This window comes from Galeopterus variegatus, unplaced genomic scaffold (genome assembly GCF_000696425.1).
Source record: "Galeopterus variegatus unplaced genomic scaffold, G_variegatus-3.0.2 Scaffold9568, whole genome shotgun sequence".
NCBI lineage: Eukaryota > Metazoa > Chordata > Mammalia > Dermoptera > Cynocephalidae > Galeopterus > Galeopterus variegatus.
This window is the reverse complement of record NW_007735679.1, coordinates 32,388-54,252: the sequence shown is the minus strand read 5'-3', so window position 1 is coordinate 54,252 and position 21,865 is coordinate 32,388. Positions and strand designations below refer to the sequence as shown.

Here is a 21,865-nt window from a genome sequence, read left to right as displayed (position 1 = left end):
ACCCAGTCCCTCCCCCCCCCCCCCCACTGCTACTCTTCCCATCTGGCCACACTGCTTAAACACCATCCTAAACAAATGAGTGTAATCAGAGTATTATTTCCTATAAGGGACCATCACATTTCAGTCACTCGGCTTTACCCAGAACTTCCTCCATAATGTGAATGGTGAGACTAGAACGTTATGCCTCTCATTGTGAAGTTTTATATACCTAAGCTTGAGACCCAAGAAACAGATCAACAGAAGGCAGATTCTGATTGTCCTCCATCCTGTTATTTAAAGAGGTCTGATCAGATTCAGACAGTCTTAAGATGGTCATAAGTGAAGGTGAAAGGTCATACATGAAAGGGAAGGTGTTTGTGCCTGAAACCCCAACTCTGCCACTAATTAGCTTCAACTCTCTGGGCCCACTTTCATCACTTGGAAAGGAAGATGTTGCACTGGACCTTAGGGAAAAGCTAACCACCCAGAAGCTAACCCTGACCTCCACATGGGCTTTGGTTTTAGCCTGTTTTGACCTGCACGAATCTTGTTTTGATTTTGGTTTAGTTTTTAAATCTGATATATAAAACTTGAGATTTCACATTAAAAATTATATTTGTTTCTCCCTGAAAATCTGAAATTGTATCATCATTGGGCCTGTTTTCCTTCTGGTATCAACAAAAACCATCAGCTATACCTGTGCAATAGCTGCCCCCTTCAGATGGGGTATGTGTTCACTAGTTCCCCACAGTACCTACCACTCCCTGTCGTCTCACACCCAGTCTGTTCCCTCGCTTACTCTACTTGCACGGTCTTGCAGGTATCTGGGTTTGCAATCCCAGGACCAGCTCAAATGCTCATTTGTTCATTTATTCATTCTTTTTTTTTATTCAGTCAACCTCTATTCAATGCTTATCCACATGCCATTCTATGCAATATACTTACAGTCTAAACAGAAGTCTGTGAGTGACAGAATTCTGTCTTAATTTCTCCAAACCCAATTAATTTCCATTATTTCTAAAGCTTTCTTTCTTCTTGGTGTCCACTTAGGATTCTACAGTTTGCTAAGCAGCAGCTTCTCCTGGCATAAGACCCTCAAGTCTCCTCATCAGACAAATTGGGACCATGCTTAGTGCCCTGCACCCACAGTAAGAAGGAGGACTCAGCACGCTTGGTCCAGCAGGTAGGACCGGAACGCACTTCTCAGTTATGCAGCCCATCACTGAGGAAAAATTCTATAAAATCAGAAATCAACATCTAAGAACTAATGAGTAGAGGGAAAAGTTTGGTGTTCTTTTTCTTTTACTAATGTTTACCTGCTATAGCATTTAAAATACCCTTGCCATAAAAGCCTTATTCATGAATGATACAAAACAAAAAAATTCATAGCTTAAAAGAGTGTCTGTTGTAAAAATTCATATTTACAAGTGTCTATGAAACCTTTGACTGGTTTTAGTGTGGCCTCTTTTAAGATGAACTATTAGGGAACTAAATATATGCTTTAGGTGACCTGAGACAATTCCTATTTAAAGTCTATGTCTCCAAGGCCGTTACTAATTGATTCTTGAAACTTCTTTGCTGAAATAACCTTGTCCCACAGGCAACTGTACTTCAATCATTTCTTATTTCACTTGAAAATTACAGAATTTTATATAGAAAAAGCTGGTATACTTATTAAAACTATCTAAAATAACAAATAATTGTTTAAATGTTTCTTATGTAACATGAGAAAAAGCAAGACAAATACTCAAAATATTACTTTATATATGTTTTGTCCTAAATAACGTGAAGTAAATAAAAATGATTGCAGCCTTTCTGGAGTGTGATTAAGGAAAAGAAGCACCACATTAGCAAGAGGACACTTGGATTATACTTTTGTGCTTTCCACTGTCACCCACTGTGACTTTGGGCTGGTCACTTAACCTTTCTAAACTACAATTTCCTTGTCCATGTGATGGACAGTTATTACATAGTGCCTTCTAAATACCAAGTTCCATCAGACACTGACATACAACTCTTAGCAAAAGGTGGGTGGCAGCTCTGAACCCATTCCCTGCCAGCTAATTTGCCAAAAGCAGATTCAAGAAAATGCCAATTTACCAAATTCCTTTCTCCTTTCATTATTACACCGTTTCCAGCAATGTGCCCTGGATATGTTGGCTCTCTTAGCCTTTGGGGATTTCTGTGCAGTTTTAGTTGATACTTTTTTCCCTCTGCTTCATGACTGCATTTGTAGGAATTCCCAGTTTGTCTTGGCCTTAGCCCCTCTGATGAGGGCAGTGGAGCAAAGTCAGCACACAGCCAAATAGGATGGACATAGACTGAGGGACATGAGATTAGAGCCATGAAGATTCTCCAGACTCAAGGCAAATCTATTCAGCATTTTAAAATATTAGGCAGATTGAGCATTTTGGAGAACTGCTTCATAGTGTCAGCTTCCTGGCATGGTCCTCCCTCTTAGTGATCTTAGCTTCCCACGGAGGAAGCAGACTAAAAACAAAACAGAAAGTAAATAAACAATACAATTACGAAGTGTGATAGGTACTATGGGGGGAAAGGGGGGTGCTCAGGCAGGGAAGAGCTAGAAGCTTCTTTAGAAAGGGTAGTCAGGGGAGGTGTGAGAGTCAGGAGAGCTCTTCCCACGGCCCTCCCCTTCCAGGCATGTGATAGGATTGCACGGCCTGGGTTTCTCTGAGTCTGCATGGGGACATAAGATGTGATCTGGCCAGTAAGTTGTGAGTGGAAACAATATGTATTGCTTCCACGCTGGAGCATTTAATGACTGTTGCAAGACTGCTCCCTTTCCCTGTGACATTCTGTCTGGTCATGTGGTTCAACATGTTGTGTCTCCTTCAACCTGGAGCTTATGTGACTTCAAAGAACAGAGCCCCCAGTCAACCCATGAGCAAATAACAAACTTTTATTGCCTTAAGCCATTGAAATATGGAAGCTATTTGTTAATGCTGCCTAACTGAGACTATCCTGACTCTGACAAGAGGCATTTCTGAAAAGGCAGAAGGATGATTTATAGAGGCTTTAAGACAAGAAGCTTTAAGTTTGGCTCGTTCATACAATTGAAAGAAGGCCAATATGGCTTGATTACAGTAAATCAGGAAAAAGAAGCATCTTTAGAGTTCCTTCTACCCTAAGGTATCAGGCTCTTAGGTTGTTCTGATGTTTATACTCCTGGCAATGCTTCAAGACAGGTTAAGTAGCTTGACTCTAAATGCCTTTGATTTGTTTATACAAATCAAACTCTCATATTTTATCTCTTGCCTCTGGATTATGATAGTTTTATCAAGAACTTTGCATGTGGGCTATTGATATGATAATATAATCCTAATGCCTTCTCAGGAGCTAAGGGCCTCTATCTTTTCAGTCAATCCTGAGAGGTACTTGGGTACAGAAGCCATTCACAGCTGAGATGAGGCTCGGGATGGGCAGCCCACAGCACTTTGCAATGAAAATATGTAACATTGTGCATTTTTTGAGCTCTCAGCTTTCCATAATAATTTCTAATATTCTGGCAACAGAATCTAGGGAAAAACCCAAACTTTTATGGAACTCATCATAGCGCCTTTAATGTTTATGTAGGATAGATTGTCTTTTGCACTTAAGATCTCATTTGCAAACAAAACAAAGCAAGAACCCCTTAGCAAAAAGCAAATTGCATGATATGCAGTTTATCTTCTTTGGGAGAAAAGGAGAGCTGAGTCAGCCCTCCTGGGCTATGACAACTAAGGTGGTTCTTTATCCTTGACGCTGCTCAGATAGAGCCACTGACATTATAACTGCCTTTATTGAAGTTTGGTAGATTTAGAGGAAGTACATCCATCTGATATTACAGTCATTCTTGTACAGCTCTTAAAGTCTTAAGGATTTTTATTGGAGGTGAATAAAATCCTACTTAAGAAAAAGATAGTAGGAGAAGGGAAGGAAAATGGTTCTAGAATAAAAATTGGGTCCTTAATATGGTCCGAGCCAGTGCTAGGTGCTTTTATATGTACTATTATCCCCAGGCAGTGGAAGCAGCAGCTCAGAGAGGTTACGATCACCCAGCCAGTGACTGGCAGACCGAGGAAGGGACAGAGCTCTTCTCCCTCTGAAGATGCTCAGCTTTCCTCTCCACCTTTGAGACTAGACTGTAAAAGTCTCCTGTACTATCACCACCGTCAAATCCAAAGTAGCCAAATCCTAAGCTTCTAAAATCTCCGGTGCTTTCTTCTATAAGACAAACACTAGTTTGCTATCTATTTATTGCGTATGTAGATTCAGAAGAGCCTCTAAACAAAGCTGGTTGTAATAAGCTGTGCTTTGCTCAGTGTGCATCTCCCCTTTGCTCGGCCTCATCCTGTGTAATTAGCACAGTCTCAAAAATAGAAGTTCTCCATGACATTAAAATTCTTACACAGCACACCCTCTAATTATTTCATATCTTCACATTAGGGACTAAGATACTCATGGTGAGGGTGGAATTCTGCTTGTTATTTAATTACTTATGGAAGGAGCACAGGAAAACCAAGAAAAGGAGATTTTTAAAGCAATTGATAATTGAGTCCGAGATGCATCCACATAGACCAAGGACAGGGTACTTTTTTTCTCAACCCTCTCTCCCGCCTGGCTTCACACCTTATCTCTCTGGGCCCCGGACTCAGTTACATCTGTTATCATCTCTTCCTATTGTTACTGGATTCAGGGCACACTCAGCTCCTGGCTGAGGAGCCCCAAAATTGACCTCGAACTCACAGATACGGCTGCCTACCCCCAGACAAAAGCAAACCGCTGAAACGTCAAATGTTGGTGAAAATAAAAGTCATCTTTTATTCAGGCATACTGGTAGCCTGAGGAGAGATGTTGGGCTAAGCCATCTCCCTGGTAAACCTGAAGGAGAACGGCCAGGCTAAAGCCACCTCAAAGACTCAGGTTTACCGAGGGGTTTTAAAGAGGGGCTGAGGGAATGGAATGTGGGGAAATGAAAAAGCGGGAGGGAGGCGTTATGTGAGCGGCGAGGGCTTCATGCAAGGTCTCAGGTGCAGTCTCGCCAAGACTCTGTCTGGTTTCTGCTCCCATCTTTGCTGTTATCTCAAGCTCTGGGTAGTATGTGCGAGTCTGCCACTTCGGGCTGTTTGGAAAACAACTTCACATTTCTGTAAATAATGTCATCTTTCCCCATAACCAAGGTTCAAAATATCAAATAACCATGGGAAAAGAGGGAACTCCTAGGAATGCATGCCAAGAAAAATACTGTCTTTTAAACATCTTTTAGAGCCCGTGTGGTTTTAGGTCCCAACATGGCTTCAGTCCTGCTTCCTCCAGCACTATCAAGGACTTCAAGACCCACTCAAAATACTTTCCACAGGCCTTTCCAGATGTCCAGGTTAAAATTAATCTCCCTCTTCCCGTAACCCAGGGCAATCCGTACTAATCTTATAGCAGCTCTCTGCCTAACATTGCAGGGATGGGGGCAGGATAGAGACTGATGGTGAGTCATTCAAATACATTTTCTCTTTTTTCCTTCTGGACACATAGGTAGCATTTTCTCGCCTTCCTTGAATTTGCACGTGACCACATAACGAATTTCTAGCAAGGGGAAGGGAGTGGAGTTAAGCCCTTCATTGGGGGTCAGGGTTTTGAGGAAGGAGGTGTGCTTTGTCGTGCTCTTGGCCACCATCAGTGAGAGAACTCAGAGGCCCTTAGGGTGGGTGAGCCATGGACTGGAGGGAGTCTGGGCTCCTGAGTCACCAAGTGGAAAGCTGTCTGGGCAAGCAGCAACACCCCCATCAGGTTGTTATGCAAATAAGAAATAGCCATCTATTTTGTTAAGGCTCAGACATTTAGAGCTTGTTTGTTACAGCTGTGAGTGTGGTCTTACCTAACACAAGCTGTGCACGTTTGTAGGTGTATGCTTGTGTGTGCGGGATTCCCTCTCTTTCAGAAGCCTCAGAAGGATGGGGACTAAAAAAATCATCCCTAACTGTGTGTAAAATTAAACTGAATTGGCGCCTCATTTGGAAGTGGAGCAGATGGTCATTAAAATGAAGAGTGGAGGATACTCTAAAACATCTCCAGCATTGGGAATGGCATTTTCTCATTTGCAAGCAGCTGTCTAGAAGTTTGTAAACAATCTCATAGGTGACTAATTTGGAGTAGAGAACAAAAGGAATACCCAGTTAGTTTCCATAGCAAAATGTGTCCTTGTTCATTACTCATTCAAATATTTATTATTTTAATCAAGTACATACTGAACACAATCTACATGCCAGGCAGTCCCCTAACAGTGCTGATCAATAACAGACCCAGCCCCAGCTCACTCCAAGTACACAGTCCAATGGGAGAGTCAAATATCCACTAAATAATCACACTACTGGATATGCCCTCAGCTTACGCCACAGGTTCTCAGGTTCCTCTTCTGTAAAATAAGAATGATAATATTGCCTATTTCTCAGATTTTGTTGTAAATTTTAATTAGATAATATTTAAATATAATGATTATAAAATATTTAGCACTGTGCTTGACACTTGAACTTGGAAAGCACATGATAAATCTTAGTTATTAGTATTCACATCAATTTAGATGAATACTATGAGATGCTGTAATAAAGGGACCTGACCAAGGTGAAGGGAGGGGTGTGTGGTACACAATAGCTTCCCTTGGAAGTGGCTTCTGATATGATAGTTTAGAGCTTGGGAAGAATGTTCCAAATTTTCAGAAATAAAATAAAAACAGTATATGCAAAAGATCTATGGGGGGACTTAATTTTGAGTAATTAAAAACAAAGTCAGGGCAGTTGGAGTCTAGAAGATTAGGAGGAAACTGCTTCAGGATGGGACGATGCAGAGCCTTGGGAACCACCATGTAGTCTTGCTAGGAATTTATCTTTCTTTCAAAGCACAACAGAAAATCACTGAATGGTTTTCAACAGGTAGTGCACGGAATGATATGATCGATCACATTCATTTTGGGGAAAGATCACTGTAGCTGGAATGTGAAGGAAAAGGATTAGAGGCGAAACAATATGCAGCTAGACACCTGAAAAGTTACCACAGAAGTCAAGATAGGAGATGCCCATAGCTTGAGTAAGGTGGGGGAGGGGGGGATGGAGCTGGAGAGATGAGAGATACAAGTATAAGAGAAATTTCTGAAGTGACATTGGCAGGACATGGTGATGGGTTAAGCACAGAGACAAGGGGGAAGAGCTGCTGGGAATGGTTCCTGGTTGTTCAGATAGATACAGGCACATTTTGCAGAGATAGGGGATCCTGAAAGAGGATCAGTGTTGCAGGATCCTGAATTTGCCTTTGTACAAGTTGCTTTCAGGTGCCCCTCAGATATCCAAATACATATTCAGGTACACACTGGTGTGTATGGGCCCGGAGCTCTGTAGATATTCCTGAACTAGAGTGTAAAAGTTAAGAATTATTGGCATGCAGATGGTCACTGAGGCCATGGGCAGGAGAAATTTGCTTTGAAAATAAGAAGAATTTAGACTGAGATGAAGAGAAGACCCAGGATCTAGCCCCGAGGAACTTGTTAGCAAAGAAGTCTATATTAGTCAGGGTTCTCCAGAGAAAAAGAACCAACAGAAAAAGTGTGTATATATAGAAAGAGATTTATTTCAAGGAATTGGCTCACATCATTGTGGAGGCTCGGTGAGTACAAAATCTCATGGGGGAGGCTTACAGGCTGGATACTCAGGAATGAGTTGCAATTTACATCCAAAGGCACCCTGCCAGAAAACTAGGAAGAGCCCATGTTGCAGATGAAGCCTGATGGCAGTCTTCTGGAGAATTCCCTCTTGCTTAGGGAAGGTCAGCCTTTTGTTCTATGCAGGTCTTCAACTGATTGGATGAGACCCACTCATATTATGGAGGGCAAGCTACTTTACTCAAAGTCCACTGATTTACATGTGAATCTCATCCAAAAACACTCTCACAGAAAAATGTTTGACCAAATACAGTCATGTGGTGCATAATGACAATGTTTTTGTGTACAATGGACCCCATATACGATGGTAGTTCCATAAGATTTTAATACCGTATTTTTACTGTACCTTTTCTATGTCTAGATATGTCTAGATATGTTACAATTGTCTACACTGTTCAGTACAGTAACATGTTGTACGGTTTTGTAGCACAGGAGCCATAGGCTATACCAGTTGGCCTAGGTGTGTAGTAGGCTATGTCTCATCAAGGTTTGCAATTATGTTCACAGAACGAAATCATCTAAGAATTCATTTATCAGAAGGTATCCCCATCATTAAGTGACACTTGACTGTATCTGTGGCCCAGTCAAAACAACACATCAAATTAACCATCTCAGAGACATAACAGGAAAACCAGAAACCGTGACTGCTTTCCAGACACTGTGCTAGGTGCCAGGAACACAGTCTGGATCGCGGTTTACAATGTGAGCCCTGCAGTCAGACAGCCTGAGTTTGATTCTAACTTTGCCATTTACTTGCCCTGTGACCTCAGGCAAATTGTTCAACAACTTCGTGCCTCAAGTGGGAACAGAATGATCTGCCTCTGATAGTTGTCAAGACTGAATTAGTTAATAAACGCAAAAGGCTTAGAAAGCTGACAAAATACAGTATGCGCTCGATACATGTGTTGGTCATTGTGGAGTTACAGTCTACAGTGGCAGGAAGATGTGAGAAGCAGCCAATGGTGGCAGGAGAGGTAAATGCTGCAGAAGTGCTGATCTAGTCTCAGATGAGAGCCTGGGGTGTTGAGGCTGGGGGCAGCTGTCTTCCTGAGGTGACTCAGGGAATTCTGGAACTTGCCCATCTCTTCCCCCATTCAAAGATACCTGCCGCATGAGTGGGCTATGATGCTTATGAAATGAATTTTTCCTTCATTCTTTTCTGACAAGGCCCTAAAGGACTCTCTGTTAAAATTCAAATGTTACCAGAAGGACCACCAGTATCAAACCTCTAGTAGTTTTATGTGAATTCCTTCTCAGATAAACTAATCAGGTTCTCATGGATTAAGGCTGTGTCTGGTTAAAACTTAAAGCAGGACTGAGGAGGCTCCTGGTAACTAGGAAGTTGTCAGGGGAGACAGAAGAAGGTGGACTCAAGGAAAGGGGAGGGGAGGAAAAGGAGGGAGTGGGAGAAAGCCAGAAGAGAGCAGCGACCCCGTTGCTCCCAGACCTGGGGTTTCCCCGACATACACTCTCCTCCACAGCTCACACCACCAGTGTGGGCCCCTTACAATATTTTGCCAAATCCTTTATCTGTTTACTTGTTTTAGGTAAGTATTCACTTTAAGGGTTTTGTTTTGTTTTGTTTTGTTTTTCCTACTATGAGCCAAAGGAGTTTGTCCAGACACACAGGCTGCCACTAGAAGACAGTTCTCTTGCTAATTCCACATTGTCACACACGGAGTACACCATAAATAGTTTTTGTCCTCAGAGCATCCTTTTCATTTTCCCTTCTGATTAGGGGAGCCATCCCTCTCCTCTGGCCCCCCCAGGGCAGCTGTTCAGAAAGCACGCCACGCTTCCCGCCAGCACCAGCGCCTGAAGAAGTCAAGAAGTTGTGGCTGCACCTGCCCCTCCACTCAGTCCCAGGCTTGGGCAGGGAGCCTGTGCCATCGCTGGCGCCCACTCTCTAACCTCGTCTGACATTGCGAAGGTTTTGACAAATTATCCAGCTTGCAATTCAGTATCCACTGTGAGGCTGACAGCTTGTTTTATTTTTCTTTTAAATTAAATACTGATAAAGATCTTGGGCCATGACGAATTTAGAGCTAATTTTTCAAATGTTTTCCCTCTGATTCCTTCTCTTTCAGTCCCGCAAGCTAAGGCCTTCATTTAGGCATCATTTCTTTTTATTCCAGGTAGAGAATGGTTCCTCACAATTTCCCTCAAGATGGGCTTTTCCTGACATTCTTTGTCCGAGCACTGTAGCGGGCCCCACCTGCATTTGGTTTCTACCTACTCCAACACATTTCCTCAAGTGACCTTGGGTCAGCCTAGGTCATACAGCTAGGAAGGGGGCAGGTCACCTGACTCCCAGACCTCTGCTCCGGGGCTCAGTGTATGCTCCTTGTCTACCTGAGAGCCAGCGCCTGACCAGGTTTCCCTCAGGCCTCCAGAGCCCAAGGAAGAGGAGTTCACAGGCCGGGCAGATGTCACTGTCCTTTGGTCTCTGCTTCCAGGACAATTCCACAAGCAGCCCAGCCAAAGCCTGAGAAGAGGAGACAACAGGAGATACTGGAGTAGACTCAATTCCCCACATTCTACCACACTCTGTGCCCCTGAGGAGGTCTCTGAGGCCAAGCCCTCAGAGAAACTCAAGAAAACCAATTGGGAGATGCCCATCAGAGATAGGGTGAGGGTACAGATTAAGGCCATGATCAGTACTGAACAAGGCAGAGGATGGAGGTCAGGACAGAGTGAAGGTACGGGCAAGGCCATGGTCAGCACTGAATGAGGCGGAGAGGATGGAGGTCAGGATGGGATTAGAGGTATAGATGTCTGTGGCACCTGTGAAAATTACAGTTTTCCACTGTGATTTGCCAAATGGCCTCCACTCTAGAACAACCAGTCTTCATGTTCAGAGACAGAACTTGGGCCCAAGTACACCAACGTGACAAAATGTACAGTCAAGTCTCAGACACCAGCACAAACAGTGCATCTTTTGTGTGCCAGGTGTCTCGTATATGATCCCATTTAGGGCTCAGAACAGCTCTGCATGCAAGTGTTGACAAGTTCACCTGGCAGTTGGGAAAAGGAGGCTCCAGAGGGTGAGGTACAAAGAACAAGGCAGGTTCCAGTGACAGTAAGCACAAGATGGTCCATTTAGTCACAAAGAATAAACCAAGATGTACTTGGTTCAGCTCCCAATGGCTGAGCACATGGCCAGTTGGAAATCAGACAAGATCCTCAGCCACTGTTTTAGTGGCCTTGGGCTGCCTAAACTCTCCCTGACTAGGAACGGATTGGTCTAGACTGGCACCTGGGTGAGACTGCGTGGTTGCAGCTGAGCCACTCCAGCTGTGGGCGGGTGCAGGCTCAGGGGCAGGCGGTCAGGCATGCTCTCGGGGACTCACGCTGACGTGTCCTCTCTCTGGCCACAGACACAGCAATTCCCCTCACTGCATGGCTGCTGCCCAGGAGTTTGCTTTTCTGATGCTGTGTTTGTTCATGGCCTTGGATGCACTATAACCAAAGTCCTTCCCAAGCTGTGCCTCAGCCACTGAACACACTGGGATGGAAACCAGATCATTACACAATTTCTAGGTTTCAAAATAAAAAAAGGCACCAAGAGCAGTTGTTGAGGTTAGGACTGGCTGCATCACAGTGCTTTCCTGGGATTTCGTGACAGTTATTCCCAGTGGATTTCCCTGAGCTCTGGAGAGCTCGCAGCATAGACAGCACAGAGGGATCTGGAAGCACAGTAAAGACTTCTGCAGGCGGTAGATGCGGCACCACCACAGCACCGGCTAGCGAGGCAGTTCTAAGCTTTGTAACAACACCTAGGATTAAGTAAGGGTTCATTTCCTAGCCGCCTCAACAAATATGTATTCAGCTGTGTGCAAGGCCTCATGCTTCTCACCGACTGTCACACTGTCTCACGCTCCTTTGATTCCCTGGCACCCAGCCCAGAGCCTAAAAAAGAAGTGCATACTCTGTAGATGTTGGTCAAATGGATCAGCATAAGCCATGTAGTCCCAGGATTCAGAAAATGCCTTATACTATGAACTGGTCAACAAATTCTTCCTTACCAATGGAGTCTACCTGCCATCTTACAAATGGCTTCTCAAATCTTTCCTAATAGCATAAAATGTCCCCCAAACTCTAGTGAAACAAGTTTAGGATGTGATGAACTACCTTATTCATTAATGAAGACCACTCCATGGACAACGTTCTGTGGGCATTTGAAAAGGCCAGTGATAATGACCAGCAGAGGTCATATAGTTGACGGGAAACCTACCATGGTAGCTGCTGATATTTTTCCTGCTATAGTCTTCATAAGAGATGAATTTGTCATGGGTCATACACTCCCAACAAGCTAGCTAAACTACGTCCCTTTCTTTATCTCTCAGGAAAGTAAATCAGAAGGCAAGTGTGTAAAATTGATATCCTTACAAAGGCAAACTCGAATCAGCTCTAATGTTTAAAAAAATCACAATCCTAATAGTGGACAGCCTTTATTGAGTGCTTACTGTGTGTGAAGCACTGTGCCCTGAGCTTTTCATATATGATTCCATTTGAGCGAGGAACAGCACTATGCAGTTGGTTCTATAAGATCTGTTACAGGGCACACAGGTCTGGTTGCCTGCCCCTTTCAAAACAAAACCACTCAAAAGTCAAATATTGGTGAAAGTGGAAGTCAGCTTTTCAGGAATATCGGTGACCTGAGGAGAGATGCTAGGCTAAGCCATCTCTCCAGTAAACCTGAAGGAGAACGGCCCACTAAAGTCATCTCAAAGACTCAGATTTACTTAGGGTTTTTAAAGAGGATGGCTGGGGAATGGAATGTGGGAAATGAAAAGCAGGAGGCAGGGAGACGTGAGCTGTGGGGGCTCCGTGCGTCGTCTTGCCAAGACTCCATCTGGTTTCTGCTCCTGTCTTTGCTGTTATCTCAGGGTCTGGGTAGTACGTGCAAGTCTGCAGCTTCAGGCTGGTTGGAAAACAATTTTACGTTTATGTAAATAATGTCAACTTCCCCCATAACCAAGGTTCAAAATATCAAATAACCATAGGAAAAGAGGGAACTCAGAGAAATGCATGCCAAGAGAAAAAAACTGTGTCCTTTAAAATTTGCCTACATCCCAGGAGGTTTTAGGTCCCAACATGACTTCAGTCCTGCTCACTCCAACAGATCTTCATTTTGCAGATTAGGAAATAGGTACCTTAGAGGCTACAGAACATTTCCAAGACTAATGTGTGTGTGAGACTGGAATCCAGGTCATTACATTAACCCTCTCTTGCCTACAAAATCATCATACTTAAATTTCAATTTACTATCATAAATTGTCTATGACATCCCTCACAGCTGACTGCCACAATCTGCATATTATAATGCAGAGAACCTTTTACCAAGAATACAGTGCTGCTTCTATCAAAGCTAGATTTTTGCTCCATGGTTCAAACACATGTATTTATTTCTATTTTACATGTATTTAGGTCACTTTGGTTCTTAAAAAGCAACAAGGTTATAACCATCTCATATGGTTCTATTATGTTCTAATCACAATGCCAAACATTTTACAGAAATCATTTCTAATAATAACAGATTTCTAAAGTATAATATATAAAGTTGGAACAGGACAGAAAGTGGGGGCCAAGTCTTGCCCACTTGTTAGTTTCATTTTGGGGGCTCCAGGGACCTCTAATTTCTCTTCTCCCTGTCCTTTGCAAGTCTCATTTGATGCCTTTCCTCCTCTGCTGGTTTCCTTCTGCACCGGCCTCATCTCCAGCCCTCCCCTCAGCTGAGACTTGAGCTATGGCTTCCCTATGGACCACGATGAGATGGTCTGGGAGAACAGTCCTCCGAGCCTGTGTAGGAAGATGGAACGGGAAGTAATGTTAGAAACAGAAGCTGCAGGAGGGTAAGTGCTCCAGAGAGGGGCACAAAGGTTAAGAAGAGTAAGGAGAGGACAAAGACAGGTGGAGTGGGAGGTGAGCAAGGGGGTGGGGGGCACAGTGGGGAGCCAGGAAAGGGCAGGAGAGGGGACTGGCTACAACTGACCACAGAGTCTTTGGGAGCAGGAGAAAAGGAAAAAGAAATCTCTAGAGAGTACTGACTTTTTTTATGAAGGAGAACCACACAGAAAGAGAAAAAACAAGCTTTTTCCAGCCAAGCTCTGACATTTGGGTGGGAGTCCTATCGACAGATGACTAGATCATTCTCACCAATCACCACCCATGTCTGGAAGTCATGCCCCAGGGAAATGGCTTCAAGGACTAAGCAGAAGTGAATTCTCTCCAGGCCTCAACACTTGAGCGATTTCCTGAATGACAAACCTCACTGAGGCCAGGCTATTTTCATGGATCATGGAGCAGGGGTCAGTCTCTGGCAGGCTCTGGGGCAAACATACCATTGTCCCAACTTGGAGGAGGAAAGACATTAAGCAGGAATGGGGGAGGGGAGGGATCTAATCATGCTAAAAAATAAAGGTGTTGGTCACAAAGGAAAATCAAGTAAATATGCAAGTGTTTCCCAGCCTTCAGTGAAACAATTTCAATGTTTCAACTGAGGAGCTCATACATACATTTATTTCAAACTTGCCCACCGTTCTGAACCATCAGTAACAATATGGGCATATCGTGCTACATATTAAAGATGATGCTACCAATAGTGATTACCCCGGATATTCATGGATTCAGTTGAAAAAACCAGTGCATGTCCAGCAGTTTTCTATGTTGAGCAAAGAACTGATTTCAAACTCTAGCTATTTGAAAATATGTACTACCAAAACCAAGAGTTTGATGTAAAATAATAAACAAGTGCTTCTTAATCGGTGTTTATACAAACAGCTGATTCAATCACTTTGATTTTAAATTAACCAATCAAAAGGTCAGTCAATTTGATTAAAAACACACATGTAGTGTAATTGATCAGTCGACTGAACTGACTACTCCCTTGAAGCAGCAGCATGACGAGATGTAAGGGAAGTGGCTGGGAAGTCAGGTGCCTGAACTTGGCTTGGGCTCCGCTACACACCAGTCGTAAGAACTTGGGTGAGCCTCTGGGCCTCGGGACATTTGTATCTGCGTCCGGGACTCTGGCAGTAATCAAATGAGATAACATAGGTAGAAATAAGTATGCATACTGGAAAGTTCTCTGTGAAATCCAGTTATTACTATCGGTAACTGTCACATTACCCCAAAGCCAGGTATTCTTCAATCTTTGGAAATGTCCACACTATATTTGATGCACTAACTCATGTTTGACAGCTTCTATTCCTCTCCTGTTTGAATCATGCTTCTCAATGGTCTCCAATAGTGCCCTCTGTGAACAATTTAATTCAGCCCTGCCAAAGATTTAAGCCCAAATACTGTTGCAGTTAATGGAAATTCTCCTGTATATGAAGTGCATCTGCTGTGACATCTGTCTGAAACCCATGAGAGGATTCAGTGTTCACAAGCAAATTGAGTAATTACCATGTAATTACACTTTAAATTGTGTAGTCACTGGTTTGCTCTTGAAATTTATGTCTTTTGGACACACTCAATATTTAAACCATCTGGGTTCTTACAAAATGGGCAGGTATGTTCTAAAAATGGCCAAAAGAAGAATTTGAGGTAAACACCTATGGCCAAAAAAATTAGAGTATTATCTCCAGAAGATAGAAAGTGGTGAAGAGGGAAGAAATGAGAGTGTGGAAAGATGTTAACAGAAAGAAATGGGAGGGATATTTTAAAGGTAGATTGCTACGTGCTTTTTCAGTCATCTCATACAAACTGAAATCGCTAAGCCTCACTGACAGAGAAATAGAAATAAGAAAGAGCAATCAGAGATGCAAGATTTCATCTGTTCCAGGAAAAGTCCATCACCAGCGACAAATATTTGGACTTTGGAAAACTCCACCATATGCAGAGAGTAGGGGAATTAACAATTCAGGAGATAGTATCCAATAGTCCTCTATAACCACCTAGATTTACAGCAGTAAAAACAGACCTAAAACTTAGCCAAATGGTTACAAAACATAAATCTGTGGCACTTCTTCTAAGCCTTCTTTAAAAATCCAATCAACAAGTGCTTGTTAACTACATATCATACTGAGTAAGTAATGCATGCAAGGCTATCATATAAACAAATGACAGAAGAGGAGTAGAAAACTCTGAGAATGTACTAAGTGACACCATTACTGTACAACGGGAATGGGGACTAAGTAGAGACAATGCAGCAAAAGCCAAAGTTGTGAGTCTCACTTTTGACCATCATGTATGTAAAATACAAATTTCACTAAATAGTTAATGGTAGGACTTTCATTAAAATGAGGACTCATTTGTTGAGCAAAGGCATTTGCATAACCATGTGAACAGATATATGTCCAGTTTCTCAAATCAAAATTTTATGCCAAACATCCACCTTCAACAAACAGTCAACAATCAGTTACTCTGCAACTGTGTTAACATCAAATGTTTAGATCTTTAACAGTGAAGCCCTTTCTTAACAAATATGTTCCTCCACAGTCTTTAAAAGTCAAAGTGAGGTGGGGGTGCAGTGTAGTAGTTAAATTTACAAAAACAAAGTAAAACAAAAAGGCACCCCAAACTGGTCCATCACATGGACATAGGGTCCTTTCCTTTGCATGAGGCAGCATGGAGGTGGCAGCGGGAAGAGCCTGAGCCATTAATCATTCTGCTAAGTGGAAGCAGGAAGCGAGTTTAATGGAGCAGAAAGTTTCTTGGTCTGAGGCGCTGATGGAGGAAAGGAATGTGATGGGTTTCGTAAGGGGCAGGCAGAGGAGCAATGCATAATTTTGCCTCCTCTCACTAAACATGACTGTTTATCAGAGACAAATCAACACCTTAGATTACACATTATGCAAATGATGGTAGCAGTTTGGCACCTAACACAGTATTCCTGCCCAGAGTTCAGATTCACTCCCCCTGTTTTCTGTGAGAAGCGAAAATAAGCCTGTCCGCTTTCCCTCTTTGACTTCTTTGTCCTTGAAACATATCTTCCTCGAGTCCACCACTCTGACACTAAGCTTTGTGGCAGATGGCAGTGTCTTGTGCAGAGGTTATCTCACAGGCTAGGAAATTAATTTAACAAAAACAAAATTAGAGGCACCAATGACTCTTGCAGATCATACAGTGTTTCTCAAGGAGATTCAATTCTTTAAACGAGATTAAGAAAGATCCTGACAACATTTCAATGCTAGTGAGCCAGATGAAAACCACAACCAAAAGGTAGCTATTTCCTGATTTGCTTATTGAAAAGTGACACTGGGTAATAACAGAACAATGTGTGGTATTAAACTCTTTTTCCACCACTGAAATGGACATGTCTTAATCTGGAGAAAGGAAAGACCACAGTTACCTATCTTTCCTCAACATAAGTACTATAAAATGTAATTGATTAGACTAAGTCCATACATAAAATTAGAAGATATATGCTGAAATTATATGAATAGGTAGTCTATGCATGAAAAATGACACCTTTAAGTAAACATGATCAGATGCCAGTACAAATTCCCTAGAGAAATACTGGAAACTCTCTCAGTGTAGTTCCTAAGACACATTTGCATCTAAGGTGCAATTTTTCCCTGGGGTAGATGATTGTCCTGAATCATCTCTTAAAACTACTTCCAACACTGAAATTAAGGCTTTAAAGATGAAATTAGAGTTTTAAACAAAAACAAGCTCAGTGTTGGACTTCTGTAATAGTGAGGAATTGAACTCTACTGGGGAGTGGATTATTATCTAAAAAGAGAACTTTGGTGGACAAAATAGGATGTGATGTTTTCCATTTTAAGAACTCTCCCTAACAAAGGTCAGAACTCAAAAATAAAGAGAAGCAGGTCAAGACAATGGTGTTCTTGCAGGTCGTAGTATCTTTATATATAAAAGGAGGCTCCATTTTGTTTCATGAAGACTTAGAATCTATAATACTCTTCTGTATAAATATTTGTGCCCACAGCAGAATTAAAGCTTGAAGTCAGTAAATAGATGGCACTCGAATGGAGCCTAGCTTTTTCTTTATAAAAACCAAGCAGAGTGTGAATTATGGTCTTCTTATTGTGCAGCCTTTTTGAGGTCATAGCGTGGGAAGATGGAAAAGATCAGCTTACCCTGGCTTGCCTGTCTTTGAAAGCCATAGTGTGGTCTCTTTTCAAGAAGATAACAAGCTTCATAACAGAATCAAAGACCTGCAATCTAACTTAGAGTGTACTGGTTCTTTTACTTTGGTCACAAACGGTTAATCTTCCTACAGACTTTCTCCCCATAAGAAGCAGTAGTGACGTTTCCAAACTAATTATGCTCATAAGTATGTTGCAATCCTCTGATGTTGAATGCAACATCAGAGGAATCCAACCTGTTGAATCCACTGCGCTTGAGGAAAGGAGAAGGCTCACATGTTTATGCAAGCTAAGAAACTCTGCCTGTACCTTACATCTTGTCATTAATTTCACTGAGAACGAAAACTTGATAAATATGCCTACGTGATACTCATAACCTCCTTGAAAATCTTTTTTAAGAAGCTTCTTAGAAAAGCTATTCAAGGCTGGCCAGTTAGCTCAACTGGTTAGAGCACATTGTTGATAGCGCCAAGGTCAAAGGTCCGCATCCCAGTACAGGCCAGCTGCCAAAATAAAAAATAGAAAAAATAAAAACCTATTCAAGAGCAACTTCCTACACCCAGTGTTAGAGCACAGCATGGGTCAGCACAAGATCCTCACCCATACAACAGGAAGGTCAACTTTTCTGGTTCATTCACATCTGACATTTAATCATTGTTAACCACATTTGTGTCTAAATGAACACTAAAAATTTGGGATAGTGCCTTTCTTTGCCTTTAGAACAAGAAAGACAATGAGATTAAACTTCCAATTTGACAAATTCCTGAGAGACACAGATTATATAGATACTCTTTCACATTCTCCAATTAGCTAACCTGGCCCCAGTGGCATTGCCACACTTGCCTGAGCAGCTTCTCCAAAACGTACAAATGAAATGTATCAGCCATCTAATGAGGAACAAGGGTCCAATCCAGCCTCCCTTCCTCCTAACAGAGAGAGAGAAGCATATACAGGCTGTTTTTAGCCAGCAGCCACCAAGCCATATTCTTAAATTAGGAAAGTAAAATGCCCCAGACAGGAATACAAGAAATTGGAATGGTTATAGTGAGTATAGTTTTGGGGATTCTGTATTTGCCCAGAGAATACTTCAGGGAGAGGTAAAAATAAGATTAACCACAGGAAATAAAAATGGGAAGGCTAATATATTTATGTCACTTTCTGTACCACGATGTTTCCTTTAAAATAATAATTGTCCTTCTTATAATTGTTTTTTCATAATTAAACACCAGAAACTATGAACTTGACTTCATCCAGGTTATTAAACACTTGAATAGAATGTGGTCTGGTGTAAATATTAACGATGCTGAAAAAAGATCAAATGAATTAAAATTTATTGCCTGAATTAGGCTATATAAAGACACATATTATTATAAAAATTACTTTGTACAGAGATTGGTAGGGACATATTTTATCAGATCTTCTATAACTCAGTAAAGCCAATGGTCAAAACAACACAAAACAAAAACAAGTAAGGTCTCTCCAGTTCTTTAGATTTGAGCCTGAGATTAAAATTCTGAAGGGAAGCAATAACCACAAGCTTTCAAACACCCATGCTGATGCCTGGCAATAAAACTCCACTGCAGTTGCCATGTGTAAGTCTTTCCTGCACCTACCTGCACTGAGTAACACATGTTTGCAACATTTTGGATGTACTTCCATCATTTAACTCATCACTTCCTAAGCTACCTTGAAATAAATTGATTCCTCTCTAGACATCAGCTTCTTAGAGGACAGTAGCACTTGCACATAACAAAGACAATATTAATAATAGCATCCATGTTGCTGACAAATTGTACTAAAATATTTAAATATATTTACGATTTTTTAAATACTAAAATTAATAAAATTAGTATTTATTAAGCACTAATGTGTGCCAATTTTTTTCTTGATATTTATTTCATTTCATTTTCATGAATCAGAAGGAGACATATTTTTACCACTTAAAGCTGAAGAAATGATTACAGAGCAGTCGTACAGCAAGTGCATGGAAGAATTTGAACTCAGGTTGTCTGATTCCATCATCTATAGTTTTACTATTTCACAATACTGCCTGCTGGTATAAGTCTCTCAATAAATGCCTTTTAGAATTACTGACAAAATATAAAATCCTGGGAAGCAAAAAATAAAAGTCTGTAACTGCAAATTTTCATGAACATTTGAAACTTAGAGATAGCCGAGGTATTTCTAGTCCAATTTGACTTTGTTCATATGAAAAATTTTTTTCAATATTTCACAGTTAGGGAAAACTTAGATAAAAGGAAATCAAGATCTTGTCCTCATAAGATAACATACCTGGAATAGATCTCCATTCAGACCAGGGAAATCCAGCCTGCCAGGCTCCATCATGCCATGCTTGACGAGATGCCCAGAAGGACTTCTGTGGTGAATCCTCAGTATTTGGCACTCACATCAAATCATATTGGACTTGGCCCATCAGACAGACTACCAGGATTGCTGACTGCAGGCTCTTCATAACTGCCCCTATGGTGCTGAAGTTACTATCCAGCATGTAAGTGATGTGGACACTCACTCCAGGACAAGCTCTGAGAAGAATAACCTGGAAGACTTGAAATAAAACAGAACTGCCTCGTGCTGCCACTCAAAGACCTCACATCCCATGCTATTCTCATCCCAACACTGTACCGGTTGACTTAGTGCTGTTCGGTGGATTTGACCCATAAATTGCAGGTTTCAACTGCTTTCATTCTTCCTCTGAAATATTAGTGGCCCATGAATAAGTAGTCGCAGACCGATGAGCCACGTTGGGACGTTATGACTGCCAGTAGTGCCACGAGTATGATTTCAGGAACTCCAGGCAGCCAGGCATTGTCAGTGCCTTTGTTCCCTGACACCACAATTGAGACACATGAAGTTTCTAGGATAAGGCTTTATTTTTATTTCTAGTGTTTCTAGAACTGAGAACATTCTCATCTGTCCTAATATTTACATCACTGGAGTCTCTGAGAATGCTAACAGAGTAAACTTGAGAAGCATAGGAGGCCTGTTAGACTAAATATCTGACAGTGGAGGGATGATTACATAAATAGAATACAGCAGTCATTGGAAATGAATGAGAATATGTAACAGCATACAAAAATACTGATGATGCTTGGGAAGGAAGCACAGGAAAATGTGCAGACATGATCCCATATTGATCAATGAAAATATATAAAATGCAAATAGAGAAAATATCTACACATACTTATCAACAATGTTTATGTCTGCTCAATAGGATTAGTGCTGATTTTTATTTTCTTCTTTTTACTTATTTTTATTCTCTAAATTTTCTGTCTTGAGCATGTGTCATTTTGTGATACTAAAACAAAAGCTTTCTCAAAAACAATAAAGTCTTAAAATACACCATTACAGAAGGTTAAGAAAATCAAGAGTAATGAGGTTCTAGATTTACAAGAATTTTTTAAAAAAATAGATACTCAGATAGGATTATATTTATCACATATAGTAACCAAAAGTCTTTGACCAGTTCCCCTTTTATTAGACCTCTTTTTCTTTTCAAGAAACAAAAAATATGTTAACAAAAAAAGTGATGATTTACAATTTTAAAAGGGAAGTTGTGGGGCATTTTCACTCTCCATTAGGACACGGCATCCCATACTGTTTTTTCAAGAAGCTTCTAGTAAAAACAAAATTCTGTGGGTCATATCATGTTTCTCTCTTAAGATTCTCAGAGTAGATCATGTTAAAGACCCTGAGCAGTCCTGCAGTAGATAAATCTGATGAACTTTGTTTAATGCAGTTTCCACCCATTAGCATCTCACGACCCAAAGTAATAAGGATGTTAGAATAAACTCAGGTTATAATGCAGCGCTCTGTAAAGTTTCTTTCAGACCTCCATGAATATACAAGTATTATTCCTATTGGGCATTTACTTATATGCCTTACTCTGTGGCCCAAGTAGAAGATAAATAACAATCCTGATTTCTGACAGTTGCTGCAGGAACCATGCCCTGGAGCTCCTCAGGGACCAGAAGCATTGACACTTCTCTGTTCGTCTTCTGGGACTGACATATGCCCGGGAGCCATGGGGCCTGTTTCTTTTGTTGTGAATCATGCCTTGAAAACTTTCCAGTTATTAGAGGGTTATTCTTCACCCCATTCCTAT

The 21,865-nt window shown here is 41.5% G+C and overlaps 1 protein-coding gene across 1 annotated transcript in view; it reads left to right on the top strand.

The window, feature by feature from the left end:
- The first annotated feature begins 1,035 nt into the window (after positions 1–1,035).
- B3GALT1 (UDP-Gal:betaGlcNAc beta 1,3-galactosyltransferase, polypeptide 1) overlaps positions 1,036–21,865 on the top strand; it is a 39,304-nt gene continuing 18,474 nt past the window's right edge. The window contains exon 1 of the mRNA XM_008593719.1: positions 1,036–1,162. The gene's annotated coding sequence lies outside the window, so the exon portion shown is untranslated. The remainder of the gene's footprint in view (positions 1,163–21,865) is intronic.